This window comes from Leptinotarsa decemlineata, unplaced genomic scaffold (genome assembly GCF_025532065.1).
Source record: "Leptinotarsa decemlineata unplaced genomic scaffold, Ldec_3_MD MMD2_tig00026336_RagTag_RagTag, whole genome shotgun sequence".
In the NCBI taxonomy this organism is placed as follows: Eukaryota; Metazoa; Arthropoda; class Insecta; order Coleoptera; family Chrysomelidae; genus Leptinotarsa; species Leptinotarsa decemlineata.
In genome coordinates, this window is record NW_027412692.1 from 2,206,611 (window position 1) to 2,224,753 (window position 18,143).

At 35.2% G+C, this 18,143-nt stretch overlaps 1 protein-coding gene and 1 long non-coding RNA gene across 3 annotated transcripts in view; one reads left to right on the top strand and one right to left on the bottom strand.

The window, feature by feature from the left end:
- Window positions 1-18,143, top strand: part of LOC111518191 (uncharacterized) — a 151,754-nt gene that overhangs the window by 42,314 nt on the left and 91,297 nt on the right. The gene's annotated exons all lie outside the window — the stretch shown is intronic.
- LOC141485764 (uncharacterized) overlaps window positions 15,377-18,143 on the bottom strand; it is a 33,644-nt gene continuing 30,877 nt past the window's right edge. The window contains exon 2 of the long non-coding RNA XR_012467433.1: window positions 15,377-16,526. This is a non-coding gene — a long non-coding RNA (uncharacterized lncRNA). The remainder of the gene's footprint in view (window positions 16,527-18,143) is intronic.

Below are 18,143 nucleotides of genomic sequence, written 5' to 3' on the forward strand. Positions count from 1 at the left end.
CTCATTTTACACCTACTTGAAATGCAAAACAATCACAAGAAAATGAGTAATTTATGATTCCTAATTAATACCTAATTCAGCGTGGGTAATACTCCACCTTCATTGTAATTTAAAGTTTGTGAATATGTTTTGAAATTATATACAGGGTCTTTCATTGAGCGCTCTCTATCTTTAAATTCAATTTGAAAGTGTGTGTGAAATATTATCAAACTTTTTCATTTCTTTGATGGACTCATTGATGACATTATGTGTGGAATATAACATCGTTCACATGTCCGCCACGGCTTCTCTGTGTGAAGCGCATACAAAACGTCTTATTTTCCATGACTCTGGCGCATTGATCAGGCTGAATTTGACCGATGACATGGGCTATGTTGGCTTTGAAGACTGCTATGGTTTTTCTCTTATTCACATACACATGCGACTCAAGAAAACCCCACAAGAAAAAGTCTAACGGAGTTGAATCGCACGGTATTGATGGCCAGTTCACATCACCTTCACGTGAGATGACCATGCCCTCAAATCGCTCGTGCAGAGGTCGTACGTAGCGCCGTTCTGTTGAAACCACATATCGTTGTTGTCCAGATCATCCAATTCAAGCCAAAAGAAGTTGATGTTCATCGACCTTTAATGCTCGTTGTTGACAGTGTCGGCCTGGCTAAAGTCATTATCGAAGAAATATGGACCAATGACAAAAATATACACCATACAGTGACTTTTTCGGGATGCATTAGATGCTCTCGGATCTCATGTGGATTGGTTTCGTCCCAAATCAGACAATTTTGTTTGTTCACGTACCCATCCATCCAGGAACGGACCTCATCGCTGAAGATGACTTTTCGATAGAAATTAGGGTCAGTTGCTAACTGCTTCAGAGCCCTTTCAGCGAACACCTTCAGTTCCTGGATCAGTTGAATTTTGTACGGGTGTAGGTCCAAGTCACGACGCAAAATTCGCCAAGTTGTGGTCTGCTAGAGCCTGAGCTTTTGTGAGCGACGCGAAATCGACTGCTCCAGATTCTCCTGCACACTGTCACAGACAACGGCTTTTCGGCAGTTCTTACGTTGGTCAATCGTTTACTGAACCACTGAATTCAAATTTATCCACCACATTGGGAATAGTTCTTTCGGTAGGACAATTATGGCGACCGTAAAAAAGGCGAAGCGCACGGTTCAATGCTGAATCCGTCTATGGTGATTTGGCAAAATATACTGAATAAATGACAACCTTTTTGACAGCTTTTTGTAGCTCCGAGAAGATGGCCGTTATCATTTGTCAAAATTCCTGTTGGAAGTACCGTTATATGATGATCATTAATCATTTTTGAGAGTACTCCAAAGCTGAATGAAAACAATAATTATAAGGCTATCGCGGCCGAGTTTTTCAGTTTTACCATCTTCATTCGGGTTTGAAGGCCGTTATAGTTTGGAACTGCATCCTAAAGGTGCGTATTCACCAAAAAAGTGAGCACGAGCGAGCATGAGCGAGCATTCGTGTATGTTTGCTCGTGTTCGCTCATGTTTTGTAAACTCATGTAAAAAAACGAGTTTTGAAGATTAAAATCCCGTTCACACTAATCGACCGCAAACAAGTATTTTCTTTGATATACCGCCTTCTTCTCGATTTTTTCTGAACGCGAACAAGCATACGTTCGCTCGCTCGCTAGCTCGTACTCACCAGACGATTATTGATGCAGAATGCTCGTTTACTCTTGTTCGCTCGTGCTCGCTTTTTTGGTGAATACGCACCTTAACGTTTCATCAGCACGAACGGCTGGCTTTTTCAGAGGTTTATTCATCTTTATGATTCACCGATGACCCATCGATAGTGATTTTTATTGTGAAAACTTAACAGTATAGTCTAGAATCCAGTATATATTTTCGTGTTTATCAAATATTCATCTTGAGGCCTTTTTGTTCCTTGGAAAATAGTCGAAAAATACCTTTAATTATGAAACATATTTTTATCTTCATTAAATACTCTTCAAAAAATACGAGCGAATCAAGCAGCTGAATATTTGAAAAAATCCACATTGTCAAATTTTTTGCAGGTTATAGCTCTTATTCATTTGAAAAATATATGTTTCAAATGAAAACTAAACACTTCAAAACAATGGTTCGATTGGAAAAACCTGCTAGTTGATAAAGATAAAACCCTTTTTATTAATTCTACTCCACAGAGTCAGTCTAACAATTTCTTCAACATATTTTGTCCTGGAAAATAAATGTACTAACGTGAAAGCAATTTTGGCACATATGTTTATTTTCCATTAAAAAACCCTTGTCATATTTGAAAAATATGTATTTACTGTAAATAAATGACATGTCAAACTTCAATCGGACTCTGTTTATTTGCTCTCAATCGTTCGTTTCATTTACGATAAATGCAATATCCATCTGTTCTCCATTTCAATAAAATCTATATTACAAAATTAATATGAATATTTAGCAACGAAATATTTTTTCTGTTTATAGTCGAGTGCAATTTTATGATTCAGTATTACCTATATTTTTTCGGAATCGAAAGAGGTGAGCTACTATAAACCACTATAGACTTTCAAACATTTCAAACAGATCGCAGATTTTTCAGAAAGCTATTCGTGATCCATTCGATGTTGGTAACTTAGGTAAACGGGGTTTACATCACTCACTTCATAGCTGAATACACTCCTAAAAAGAAATCAATGAAATCTTCAAATCTGTGTTCATTGTTGAAATTTACCAAACCGTTCTTCATTGATGACCTTATTTTTCTAACGATTTGTTACCGCAGAATTTTGCTCGAAGCATGAAAACGATTGTAGGAGATGTACCCACTTAGTCCCAACAATTGATAATAAAATATGCTGTGTCCTAATGAGTCACGTTATCATTTGAATACAACATACGTTTCTCAATCTTTGTTACTCCACCATTTTGTTTTGCATAAGTTAATTTTCTGTTCATCGTGAGAAGTAGGATGAGAATTTCACCGAGATAAAATATATATTCAATTTATGAAAATTGCTCCATGGTTCAATTGATTCTTGTCAAGTTATAAATTTTGGTATATTTGTTTTTTATCTTCGCTTGTTAACCTCGATTCAATGCTTCACTGAAATTTAGAAATGTTCACACATAATTGATACTTACTCTCGCAGAGTTGATTTGGATATAAAAACAAATTTACTTTATATCCTTCCTTTGAAATAGTTTCAGACCCAGTTTCATCAGAGTAAACCAAACTTTTTCTGACAGTTTATTCAACAGTTAAATAGGTCGATGTCTTCTTCCTAGACTCTCAGAAAGCTAATGTTGACAGGCTGTATAAATCAAGATATGCACAAAAAATACTATATTTAGATAATGTGTGTCCTGGAACTACATGATATGACTTAACGTACAAATGATATCAAAATTATGCCATGTTAGAAGTTCGAAAGATTCGAAATCTATGAGGAGAAAATTCCAAAATCGAAATCATGAAAAATTCAAGAATAAAACAATGAGCATGATATTAAAAAAGGCAGCGTGTACGTTGATAATTTCCCCGTACTTTTCGATAAGAAAATCGACATTCTTGCATGAATTGTCGCCGAGAGACTACTAACATCTTTTTTTTTTGGAAAGAAGAGTCTTCGTTTGAGAGGTATTCCAATTTCCTATCCAACACTTTTTCAGTTTTGAAGATCGAATTAACCGTTTCTCAGTTATCAGCAGTATCATATTCGTTTTGAGATTATATTGAAAACTCAATTCCAGTTCTTTCCACTAGATGTTATGTTGATGGGTCCAAACATGATTTGCTATCAACATAATATCAAAAGGGAGGAACATTGGTTTAGGAGGAAATTCAAAGAAACCACATACATGTTGTCCAACAATTTATTCAGCCAAGCTAGCGTAGAGATACGCAACATATAGAAACCCATAATCAAGCGAAAAATAGTCAACTCCCGTCAAACGGTCATCTCCAACTAAACCGGTGAAGCGGAAGAAGGAAAGCGGAGATAAGTAATCTCTTGTGATTCAGTCATCACCCGAAGACGGTTGTGGATACTAACAATCGGAACGTCGTGAAGTAACTTGGCTTGGAATCCCTTAATTTTTTATTTTTATTTTTGTTCCATTATTCTATTCTTACTTGTATTTTATTTCACTTATTATTTCATTTTAGGTTTTTTTGCTTAATATAATTGTTATTTTCAGCTATTCGTTGTTAATTCTTCTTTTTTATTAGTTCTTTCAGGGATTTCAAATCATTTTATGTAATGGAAGTCCGAACTAATGAAATTCATTAGGAAACATCATCAATCACCTTCAAACAAACATTATTATTACCTATTGAACCACTTTTCTCAAAACAACACTTTCTATTAGGAAAGAAAAATTAGTAACAACCTCTCGGCGACGAGTGATGCAACACTATTGTCCTCCTAATAAAAAAGTACAAAAATTTACACTTTTTCACGTAGATTTCTGGTCTCATTCAAAAGTTAAAAGTGGGAACTATTTATCTTCGCACTGTATAAAATAGCTAATTTGTAAAGAAAATATCGATAATATAATAACGATACATGAGGAATGAATACAAGGAGAGAAAAATAAAAAAAATATTTAAACAAATTATTTCACGTAATTTCAATCATTACTATCTATAATCGTGTTTGGTAGTAACTGTAACAGACATCAGTGAGAAAAATAAAGAAATAAAGGTTTAGTGTATGAATCCTCTCATTATTCGTGAGTCCAGGTTAAAAAAAATATTCATGAATCATGAATGATTGAATTTGGGTTTTGTGCATTCGAAAGTGATTATGACTTTGCATATGATATTACAACCCTCATGAGGCTCCCAAAAATAGTCACTGTATATATAACGCCAATAACAAATGTTGAGTCATAATGCCCAAAATAAAAAACGTTTTCATAGAGCCTGTTACTCACTCATTCAAGCATTGAATCCAGATTGTTCTTACCAAAAAAGTAGTTCGTACTGAAACACATTTCCGTCACATGACTCATGATCCACTTACAGGTAGAAAATTGAAACCCAGTTCACATGACACATTCTTAAAATTAGAATATTTTGCAGTTGATATGAGTTTTATAATTTTATAAGGAAAAAAATTGAGCCAATAGACTTCTAGTTTCCAGCTAAGAACGGATTCCTTTCAACCAATTCGACCACATAGAAACAAATCAGTTCATTATTCGAAATAATCACAGTCAGTGATATGAGTGGAGATCAAAAAGTTAGGTTTCTGAAATAACAAAATCAAACTGGTATAGAAGAAAAAATCCAACGAAGGAGAGGAGAAAAAAATCAGGAGTGAAGATGGCCATTTCATTTGGACATAAGGAAATCATGTTCCCTTCACTGGATTTCGATAAAGTTGCATCTGTTTAAATATCTTTACAACCCCCCTTTGTGAGGTCAAAATCTCAAGCTGTACTCAGCTTTTACACAGAAATGACTTGCAAGACGACAGCACGCTTATCTCGTCATTCCATTAGGATTCCAGGACATCGGCTGCAGGTACACATCAGGATGCTGGTGAATGCTCCATGGTTCGTATGGAATGAAGCCATCCGCAGATATTTGAAGCTGTTAACTATACGGCAGTCCATTCAGTCGAGGAATCAGAGAATTTTCGGGTCAGCGGAAACACATGAACTCATTAGTTAGGGAAGCTGTAGATTACACTATAGACGACCCCACTCGATTCAGAAGGCCCTGTCGCTCGGATGAGTGAAGGCCCCGCGACGTCTGTTAAAATGAACAGTTTGTTCATGAATACCCCAGTCAGGGAGGGGTACACAAGGCCAGAGCGGCATAGAGGTCATTGACGTTTATGTCGCCACCAAAACAACTTCAGTTGTGAACGTCCTTCTGACGAACCTCATTTGAAAGGGTAAGGGAAAAATTTCAAACCTGATGAAAATGAAGACGACTATAAAAAACAGATGCACATCTTCATCAGCAGCAGGAAATTGCATATCTTAATGAGGATCTAGAGGTGATTTCGAATTGGGGTGGAAGTAACCAGGTTCAATTCAATGCCACAAAAACATAGGCATAGGTTTTCTACAGAAATATGAGTTGTTCGATAAGTTTGTTGGGAGCTAAAATGGACACCAATATCTCTTGGCACAATCATGTTGCTGAAATTGCAAAGGCTGCTTCTCAAAAGTTTGGAACACTGTTCTGAACCAGAAAACTGTACACACCTCAGCAAATTTCGATCCGTATGAAGCTCAGATTGGACCCTCTTGAGTATTGTTCTCATGTATGGAGCTCCGCCCCTAAGCATGCCTTGAAGCTGCTAGATTCCACCTAGAAAAGAGCCACCCGCCTAATTGGAGACTCGAACATCACTTGCAACCTTGATAGTCTGGAACATTGAAGAAAGGTTGGAGATTTGTCTCTCTTTTATGAATTCTTTCACGAAATGTGTTCAAGTGACTGCAAGTGACATTTGATTTTATCAAGAGCGGTACATATCAGAAATATGCGACGGACTGTCACTGCTCATCGTTTTGAGGTTCAACTCAGCACATCCCAAAGTTCACTGTTTGAAAACTCTTTCATTTGGAGAACTGCGTGTGAGTGGAAAAAACTTCGTGAGAACGTTTATCCAAATGTATTTCCGTTAGAAATACCAAAAGTTCTCTTTGCCCTCTTTGCGACATCTCTATGCAATATCCATAATAAATTGGCAGCACTGCCGTGCTTCTTGTTTTCTATTAAAAATTTAGTTCTTATAGTTGAGTAAAATTTTTTTACATAGCGACAACGGCGTTTTATTTCCTTAGAATCTGGAGTAGTCTGCTGTTAAAAATAACAGGTTATGGGCCCAGATTGCTCAAAAAACTGCGAAGTTTACTGTAACAGTTTGTTAAAACTTCGAAATGCGAAAGAAAACAGTTTGTCGTGTCGCGAGTGATTTTTAGTTGCTGTTAATCACAAAAAGCAAGATAGATACCTAACGAGTGTGCCGAGGCTTTTACGCCGTGAGAACTATGATGAGTGGGCGTTTGCTGTTGGAAATGTACTTATTCTCGAAGGCTTGAATGAATGCATCGAGGGCAAAGAAACAGATACGAAAAATATCCAAAAGGCAAAATCTAAGCTAATCCTTTCCATTGACCCATCCTTGTTTCCGCAAAAACGGCCAAGGATGTTTGGACGAGTCTGAAAAACCTGTACGATGACAGTGGATTCATGCGTAAAATTAGCCTTCTACACACACTCATATCGTCAAAATTGGAAAACCACGATAGCATGGAAAGCTATTTAAATCAAATTGTCGAGACATCCCAGAAATTGAGACTGACCGGTTTCAAAATTAATGAAGAATGGGTGGGGTCACTCCTGTTGGCAGGGCTTCCTGAGAGATACGGACCCATGATCATGGCCGTCGAACATTCGGGAATCAACATAACTACAGATACCATCAAGACAAAATTGTTGGACATGCAAACAGATGGCGGCACCAGTGGTGCGTTTGCAACCAATCGACATCCCAAAACAAGTTTTCAAAAAACTATTAGAGATGGCGGTTGTAGGATGAATTTCCGAGGCAAATCAGCTGGGAGTGATAAAAAGTCAACATCGAACTATGAGGCTGGGGGTCATTCGAGTTCAAGTTCAACCCGTATTGTGAATAAGAAAGACCTCAACAACATTGTTTAATACAAATGCAAAAAGAATGGTCACTATATGTCCAAATGCCTTAATACTAATAAATCTGAGAGTGGATTCAGTGCTGCATCTACCACAGGCAGTTTCAAAGACACATATTGGTATGTTGACAGTGGAGCCAGTGCTCATTTGACTGCTTATAAACAGTGGCTAGTCAACATAAGAAAATCAGATTTGCAGGTGATTGTGGTGGCCAACAAATCAAAAATCAATGTGGAATGTGCAGGTGACATTGAAATAAATACAGTCACAGATAAATGACATGATATTTTATTAAAAGGGGTTCAGTATGTCCCTGGTTTGACAACTAACCTTTTGTCTGTTTGCCAATTAATTAAAAATGGCAATAGAGTATGCTTCAGTGACCATGGATGCCAGATTTATAATCCACAAAATGTACTAGTAGCTACAGCTAGCCTAAATAACAATGTTTATAAACTGAATGTTCATGAAGATCAACCTGTATGTTTCCACACTGTGAATAGTGGAATTTGGCATAGGCGCTTAGGACATCTGAATAATGCTTACCTAGACAAGATAGCCAAATTAGTAAGGGCAAGCTAATGTGCAAAATTGTGAAGTCTGTTGTGAAGGCAAGCAAACTCGCCTGTCGTTCCCCAAAGACGGAAGTCGAGCAGGAGCATTACTAGAGATCATACACAGTGATATTTGTGGGCCAATGGAAACAACATCACTGGGAGGGGCAAAATATTCATCGATGATTACAGTCACATGAGCTTTATATACTTCTTGAAGACCAAAGATGAGACATTTGAGAAGTTGAAAGAATTCAAAAATATGATCTAAAATCAGAAAAACCTAAAGATAAAGAAGCGATAATGGAGAATCTGGAGTAGTCTGCTGTTAAAAATAACAATTTCATCTGCAGCAATTCAAATCAAACGTAAATCGCTTCTTTCGCACAGACACCGCTCTTAGAGCGCCTTGTGGATTTATCTTTAGTGCTAGTGTTCTGTCCTTGAATGAAAAAAAAAAGAATTCTCATTGAAACTTACCAAAAATAACAAAAATTGCCATCCCTCATGTTGACTTGTCTTTAACGCATAACATGATTTTTTAATTTTCATCCGATAGAATTGAAAAAGTAGATAAGAATTGAAGAGAGAAATTATGCCTTGAAATATGACTTGACCTCTAACCTCATTTAAAATGGGTCGAGCGATTTTTCAAATCAATTTTTGGAATTGTCTCGTTTCGTGGGCTAGTAGATACAAGTGCATATTGAAAAAAAATTGTATCAATCGCTATGCGAAAAACTAAAAAAACATTATATTTATTTCTAATGGAGTGGATCATATGATTTTACCTTTTGTGGGAAAGAAAGATGTCGTCTTCCTACTTATCCCTCTTTATACAAAAAAAATGTTTGAAATCTTTTGAAGAAAAGAAGAAAGCAATCAATTCAAAATACACACTGAATAGAGAAAAGAGTTTTTTGTATGATTCAGTGTTCATATATGAGTATTTGTTTCAAAAGGGCTCTTTCTACCAGTTTGTTTCTGAAAGTTTCTTCTTTGCATGATCTATATATCTTTGTGAAGAGTTAATTTTTTGAAATTGATCATTTCCTTCCTTTTTTGGGAGATTCCTAAATATTCTTATACATAGATAGAGATGTAGAAAGTCACAACTTTCTTTCCCAAACATTATTGCTTTCTAAAAATATACCCACTATTTCATGAAATGGGTTGCACGGTTTTTTCTGTTGAGATTGGATTTCAGCCGAAGAATTATAATAATTATAGAACGAGTTGAAAAAATCCATAAAAATCTTCTTTATAAAAGTAGTCGCATCAATTTGAATTTTCCTCAAGGAAAACAAGTAATTGCAATGGTATTTTTGTTTTTTTATCACCTTTTTCTAAACGATTCAGAAGTTTGTGCTCATTACGAGTCATTCTGTATGATTCCTCACACTTCTGTGATTGACGCATCTATTTATAATAATAAATCTCTTGAGATTTCAATTAAGGTTCAACAAAATACGAATACATTAGATGATTTCTTAATCCGAACCGAGATTACAAAACCGTCAGTGATTATTAAGAAGAGATGAACATTTCAATTGTATGCGTCCTGTTAGCATTGCCATCTGCATAAGAATGATTTATCGACTACCGGTTCTGAATTTTATAAAACGCTTCTGTAGCTGAAAGAACATTTGAAACTTGTTTCACATGCTGTTGATTGAATATACATTTTTTTTTCAATGATCAGTGAGAATGGTCTGTCAGTTGTTGGAAGTAATTTATTTTAATATAATCCTGAAGATGTCCTCCATACTTCTGACTATTTTTTGGGGTATATAACCTTCCACAATATCAAAAATGAATAAAGCTAAGTCAATAGACAATCTTCAGGAGTTCAAGAACCGAAAAAGATTGTTTTCCTAAACGTTGACCACCAAAGAAAGCCAAGTAATGATATTTTATTTTTTTTTCAATTGGTTTTTTCAACTTGTGAACAAAATTTATGTATAAGGCCAGTTACAAACTAATTGAAATCTTCAGTGGTTTATATTACGCAGTAAATTTTAGGGTGAACTTTTCAGTTTGCTCTTTATAACACTTCACTATTGTTCCATTTAGAAATCTTAAAATGATCTGGGTGTTTTCCAATCCCATTTCATTTGATATCTATATCATGGAGGTGAATAAATAAATAAAATATATCGTCTTTGGGATCCCGCCATATTGAGTTTATAGTAACGTCATTTGAATTTTTGTATTTCTTACAGCAAACCATTTTATTTGATACCTATTATATGGGGTGTATAAACTACTAAAACTGCTAAGAAAACTCCAACTGTATGGATGCCAAAGTGTGACTCCCACATAGTTCGATTCATATCTCTCAGAACGATATCATGTGCTTAAAAAACGAAACTTTCGAAAAGAAACGAAATCTCATCAGTAGTTCCCCAAGGATATGTGCTCGACTCCATTATTTTCCTATTATATATCAACGACCTCACCAAAGTCAAGATATCTAGTAAATTCAGTATCTTTGTAGATGATACCACTATAGTAGGGGAGACTGGGGCAAGATGAGATAGCTAAGACAAAACTCATTATACAAGGAAAATTAAATTCTTTAATAACATTCTTCAACAAAAGAGGTAACCATTATACATTTCTCTCTTATAATTAAACGTTGTAGCATGCAAAATCACACATTTTTTTTTGGCGAATAATGAAAAAATAAACTCGACAAATTTCCCGTTTTGCCCCATAACTGGGGTAAGATGGAAAACGCTGTGGGGCAAAACGAGTACGCTTTTTAATCGGGTAGACAGCGTTCACAAATGTGTGCCTCTTCATCTTCCTCATCTACTCCGGCACATGAATCATGCGCCCAACCGTGGCACACGCCGCAGATGACCCAACCTTCGGTTGAATCTGAGTATAAGTACCCACAATAGATGCAAGCACAGTCATCATCCTCTTCTTGGGATGAACTATCTTTCGATTCAGTTTCTTTTTTGCACCTTTTGGTTTGACGCTTTTTCTGCAGGTTTTCCTTGTCGGTTGTCTTTTTAATCTTCTTTACAGTTTTTTTTCCATAAATAATTTTGATCCTGATTTAAGTAGAATTTACAAATATTATCAGTACATAGAAAATGTTATTTTAATCACAAGGGCGGGGCAAAACGGGATAGTATCCCATTATGCCCCGATCATCTTGCCCCGATCCACACGTAGGTAAAAAAGATGACGCAGTTATAACCTCAAACTTTACCGGCGAAAAAATCTGGTTTGAATTTAATGTTTTGGACTACTATAATAAGCTCGGGATTGAAATAATACATTAACACAGGTACTTACATGTCTGTACATCAGTATTCGAATCAAATATCGCGTAAAAACACTTACAATATCACTTTTTTCTCTCTGCAACGCAAAAACGAGTTCTAACCTGTTCGCTCTGCTTGGACACACTAGCGGAGAGTGAAGTTCGTGCAAATGGCGCTGTCGCCGCTCCGAACATGATTACTATTCACGCACACAAGCTTACTTCCCGTGCTGCCCCAAACTTCATCTTGCCCTGGTCTCCCCTAAGAGAAGGCAAGACGACTGGGGAATTAAATAATACAGATATGTACAGACTAAAAAATTGTACAATAGTGGTGCGATGCGAAAAAATTATCTTTCAACACAGAAAAAACCCACTCATCATCCTTCAGATGCTCGATTAATGAACCTGTGTTTGGCAAAGATGTAATAGGAAATTAAGATTGCACTAGATTCAATTATTGAATATTTTTCTCCTTAATTAAGCAACCCGTGCATAATTTTACGTAACGCGTACAATTTTGCATTTGTGTAAAAGTAATTTTCAAAGAACTAGAGCTCACCTTTTTATCTCCATACTTTTTCGTGGAGACCCAAAAAAATGAATTGAGGAAAACCGTGAATTGGAGGACATGGAAACAATTTAAAAGTTTTGAGAAGGGTGGCATAAAATAGGGTTGTAAGTTTGACTGACAATTCATGCACTGGGTATAATTTCTTATTGGCAAAATGAAAACTATCAGAAGAATGAATGCAATATATAACCAATGTATAAAACAACATAGCAGATTCTACACGACTAGATGCATTACTGTACGTCGCGTATTCTTTCCGATTACAATGGAACTGCTACTATCCAGAACAACGTTTCGATTGAAAATAAAAATATCCATGGGACAGACAGGTTTTGACTTCCTACTTCTCCAGTTTTATACAAGAAATATGTGAATCTTCCAAAGAAAAGAAGAAAGTAAATGATTTCAACGTTAACTCTTTTCAAAAATGTAGGTATATGAAAAAGCGATTCATTTCCAACAAGAGTACCCAGTTACAGGAAATGCTATTATTACAGAGTATATATGAAAATAGAAATGTATAAAAGTAAATGCTAAAACAAAGTATATATTCGTATACGAAGATTTTTCAAAAGAGAAATGAAAAATTGGATATATAACATAAAAAGTTACAAATCATGCAATGTAGCAATACTGACACAAATGTTATTTATAAAATTATTAAAAGTGATTGTGGATACATGATACCAAGGTGTTCAGAGAGTCGAAATGAATATCGCAATGTTCACAGATTTTATTGAAGCTACTGCACATAAAATTCAACGGTGACCGTAGCATAACATTTGTGTGTGATGCTTCGCAAAAGAATTTCAAATTGTGTCGATCTTCTCTTCTTGGTACTAAGAAATTGATCTCGGGTAAAATAACCGTACTGTCAATATTGTTGTTTAGTAATTTATGCAGGAATTTTATACCAAGGATAACTCTCCTATTTTCCAAAGATGTCATATCAGATAGTGTCGACGAAATGTTATGATCGATGCCTCTCGTGGGGTATTGTTCATCAACTTTTAGACATAAGTATTTTAGGAACTTTGCACGCTCTCAATTGTTGTTTTTTGGTAGTCGTAAACTGGATTCCATAACACAGAGTCATACTCTAACTTAGATCTGGCATACGCAAAATATAGTAATTTTAAGGTGGCAATACTTTTGAAGTTTTTGCAATTTCTGTAAATGAATCCAAGCATCCTATTTGCATCAGCAGTCATATTCCTTATGTGTTGTAAATATTAATTTACTGTCGTATGTTATAACAAAATCTTTTATTTCAGGTACGCGGTTGATTGTAGTATTGTTGATTGAATATTCGTACATTAAAGTTCGCTTTTTTGTTGTGGTTGGCAGTCAGTGATGTCGTCGATTTTATAATATAATTTTAGGTTGTCTGCAATATTCTAGGCTAGGAATATTCAAAGAGGTTGCCAAGGCATTAATATAAATGAAAAATAAAAGAGATCCAAGATTAGAACCTTTTGATATCCCAAATGTAACTACTGAGCCGACTTGAAAGATTCATATTCGACGAATTATTTTCTGTTAACTAGATATGATTCAATTAGAGTAAGCAGTTGGTTAGAGTCCTAATTTTTTCAATTTACTGAGAAGAACATAATGGTCTATTTGATCAAAGGCTTTTTGAAAGTCTAAATAAACAACATCGACTTGTTTTTGCTTGTCCAGGTACGTACATAGATATTGATTTAAACATGCCAGATTTGTCATACATGATCTTTGTTGTACGAAACTATACTGAGTAGGAGAAATAACTTATTGAATATGGCAGTACATAACATTTTGCAGACATATCTCAGAGAGTTTGGAATAGATACATAAAATTGAAATTGCCCTGTAGTTTGTGATATCGCTAGAGTCGCCTTTTTTTAATATCGGACAAATTCGAACCGTTTTCCATTGCTCAGGAAAGGCACAAGTTGATAAAATTAAGTTAAATATGCCTATTAGAGGTATAGAGAGAACGTCGATACAGTTAGTTTATTTCTTAATTTTTTTTAAGCAGTAACAATATCGATTTTAGAGAAGGCAGAGAAGCATATTCTCGTCCGAAACCAAGTATACACTTCTGAAGTATTTGGCGAATCCATTGACAGTATTTCCAAATACCTCATCACCAAGTTTCATTATACCCGGTATACGCGAATGATCATGCATAAAAGTTACTTTCAGACTCAAACTGGAAAAGAAAGCCCCTTCGAAACAATTTTTTCTAAATTTCCAATTACATTTATTGTGGATGATTCGAATGTTTATTGAAAGAGTGTTATAAATGATTCAAAAAGTTAAAATATTTGTATTTTGGTATTGAGGCAAATCAAATTGAAGTCATACCAGAATTATCTGAGATTATTTTCATCAAAGTGTCAATTCATCGTCGAGAATATTTTTTCAGATTTTTATTGTGAGGGAGAGATTATTTGAAGAAAACAAATGTAGTATTCAATGAGTTCATATCACTTAGCATTTATTCAACTCCACTAGGATTCAAACCACTAACACTATTTCAGAACGAGGAAGAAACAAGATTGATATATCCACTCTTCCATTCATCGGTTTAAGGTGAATCACTTAAATATTCATAATCAACTTGCTCGTGAATATAAATTACTCCCAGTGTACAAAAACAAAAAATTAAGGCCGCCACTAAAGTAATTAACGTTCATAATTATGAGCCAATATGGGAAGTTAACAAACCCGATTCAAACGGAAGTTATGATGCAAAAACTCTTATCGAGATCATGCCCGCTGATGTATGAGAAAATTCTAGTAGGGGAGATAAGAGCGATTTCATGCATTATGTAGTTATTCCGTTTCCAACCGAATCCACAAACGTTTTATATATCGAAGTCGTGAAAAAAGTATATTTCTCTGATCTGGGTGATATCTCGCCTATTTCTTCGTCACAATGGTTATTTATATTACTGAGACTCTGGATCAAAGTAATGCGGAAAATTAAGTACTTTATTGGTTTACCTTTATTATTTTTGCTATAAAGTCTGAATCTTCACCAAATGGAGACAATATCACCTATTGCTGGGGCCATTGACACTATTTTCCCAAAGATGTTTTATATTGTTGAGACTAAGTTTTGAATTGCTCATGGCTCAGTGAATTGACTACTCCAATTTAAGAAATGTTTTGAAATTACTGTCTTCCTCTCCTCCATCAAAAGTGGTTTTCAGTTCAAAATGTTTTCTAACTCTACAAACACCGTTGTTCAGAACTACCGATACATTTTTTATGGATTTTTCGATTTCTTTCTCGATCCGCCAACAAATGAAACTAATGGTGGTTTGAAATTCTATTTTACATTTCTCAGCGAACAAAATCTCTCACAGAAACCTCTTCCATTAACTAATAGATGGAAAATATATATGAAACTATGCTTAAATTATGTTTCATCTTCAGATGAACTGCTCACCATACACCATATCACCCCCTCTCGCTTCCCGTCACTTCTTTTGACTGAAGTTGAAAACAATTCAAAGTGATGAATCAGCGTCTATTGGAGATAATTCAATCTCCTACCTAACGTGATCAAGCTTTCTTGAGTTTATTTATCATTAGCTGGTATGTACATTATTTTCTTCATCATCCTTTTTCAGTTCATCATTCCGTATTTTGAATTTTTGCTCCGCCGGTCAACATTTTTTATTCGTATCCATAAATTTCAGCCCATTCAACCACATATTACTTCATTGTTCCATCTACCGTTTTTATTTTGATCTAACATATCTGCAAACGTAGGTATTCGTGGGGATATGTATTTTTTTTAATCATTGCGCTACAGATATTTTGGACTACCAAACTTCTGATAAAAGCTAGGAAAGAATAGTGTTTTGAGTTTTTCCAACTGGACACTAGCCAAGATCCAATTGATGCCACCAATCTTTCTAGTTTGGATACAAACAATGGGGGTTAGGGGTGATATTCTGGTTCATGTATTCCAAGATAAAACTTCAATTGCTTCTTTCCTGGACTACCCCAAATAGGCGACACATCCATTTCCAGAAATATCACAGTGTCATTATCCATCTTTGATATTCATCCTCAAATCAGGTGTGGACGACCTTGCCTTTCGATTAATTGACGTTCGTGAATACAAATTCGTTTCGCGATTTTGAACTTGATTTCTCACTAGGTATGCTCTCCAATATGTACCTTCAAAGAATTTTTTGTTAGGTTCATGTCATGTTCTGGCTAATATCTACCAAACTTCTGTCTGTCTACCAGGATCCACTCTTTCGAAAAACTCTCTTGATGTGAGATCAGAATCTGCTACATCCATGACCTTCACCCTCATATCCTGAAAGACTGCATGCGGCACACGCCATCACTTTTCATCAAAGTAGACTCCTTGCAGATCTCATCTTCTCCTGACCTAGGTCAAATGTTCATTTGAAACTTTGATAATAGATTATGCAGTTATGGGTGGAAACTGAAAAAAAAATAGGATCAAAAAACGAGAGTACTTTTTATGCAACCGGATTCTTTATACAAGAAATGGCCTCGACCAAGAAGTCGCCAGTGCTACATTTATCAATGCTCACAAGAACAGAATCGATGATATCTTGTTTCGAGTCTATTGATCACGATAATTTGTATTTTGGTAGGCTATACTCACTCTGCCTTCAAAAGTAACTGAAGTCTTGAATGAAAATAAAACCAGTCTGTTCTTCATTGACCTTTCGAAAGCATTTGACACCGTCAGTTAAGCAGTAAGAATCAATGATATATTGAGCAGTGATAAGGTGATTGACTATGGAGTATCTCAAGGTTCCGTGCTGGGACCAATACTATTTTATATATATATATATATATATATATATATATATATATATATGAATATATATAATAGTATTGGTCCCAGCACGGAACCTTGAGATACTCCATAGTCAATCAGCTAATCTTTTCAAATAGTTGGAGTAACAAACTTATAGTAAAAATTTAGTAGTTATGAGACCAAAAATAGTAGTGGAAACTGACTGAAGGTATTGTTTTGATTTTGTTCCCCTTCGAATTTTTAGTGAAATATTCATCATTTTATATAACATCCCAGCCCAGAAAATAATGAGGATTATGAAAAAGGTACTAGTGAATAAGAACACGTTATAATTCCTGAATTAGGACCTAATAATAACTGGCTGAACACCTAAACGTAAAATTCGTTCTGAATTTATCAGGAAAGTTTTTTTGTAGTATCAACTCGTCCCTACCGATGTTCTGAACATTTATGTCTTCCAATAAACCATGACTCGATAAAAATCCATTTCAGCTACGTCATTAAAATTCTTTTCTGACAAAAGTGAACGTTGGTCACATATATCACATGTAGTATGTGCCATAGAAGTGAATACAATGTAGAGATGTTATCTCTTCAAGACACTCAACAGATATTTCTCAACCTTCCATTTGTTATTTTGTGCTACTCATTTTCTATCGTCCAAGAATCTAAATTAAACGGATTGTTTTTAGGTCATTGTCTACTGAATGCGTACGTATCGTTTTCCAATTGTATGCCAAGATTCAACTTTTTCATATTAACTCAACGTGTGTCAATCCTTAGAACCAAATACGGTTGACAACTTGGACATTTGGGACAAACCATTCCTTTAAAAGGTGAAGCATCTGTGAAAGCTTTGCGAATACAAGTAACATTATGATGGTTAGGAAAATTAACAATCATTTTGTACTTGAAAAATGTGTTCGAAAGGCTGCAGTCCATCAACGAACGGTAACCCTCAGAAGTCTAAATATGCAGTGAATAACTATATCTCACCTTTTATAGTGGGATTCCTAATACGATTGGGGGTTCAGAGAACTTAGTTTTATATTTCAGAGTTTATACTGATTGATGTGACTTACACATCGATGATATAGAATCCAAACTGTTTTATATCTTCGAACGAAAATCAGTTATGTTTGTAGAAATTATGTAGAATTAAATTTTACGGTTGCTTCAATAGATGAAAATGCTAACTGTTGAAGTAATTGATGAAGTATTGCATTTGGTTGCACTTGACTGCAATTGAAAATGTTTTAATACAGAAAACCC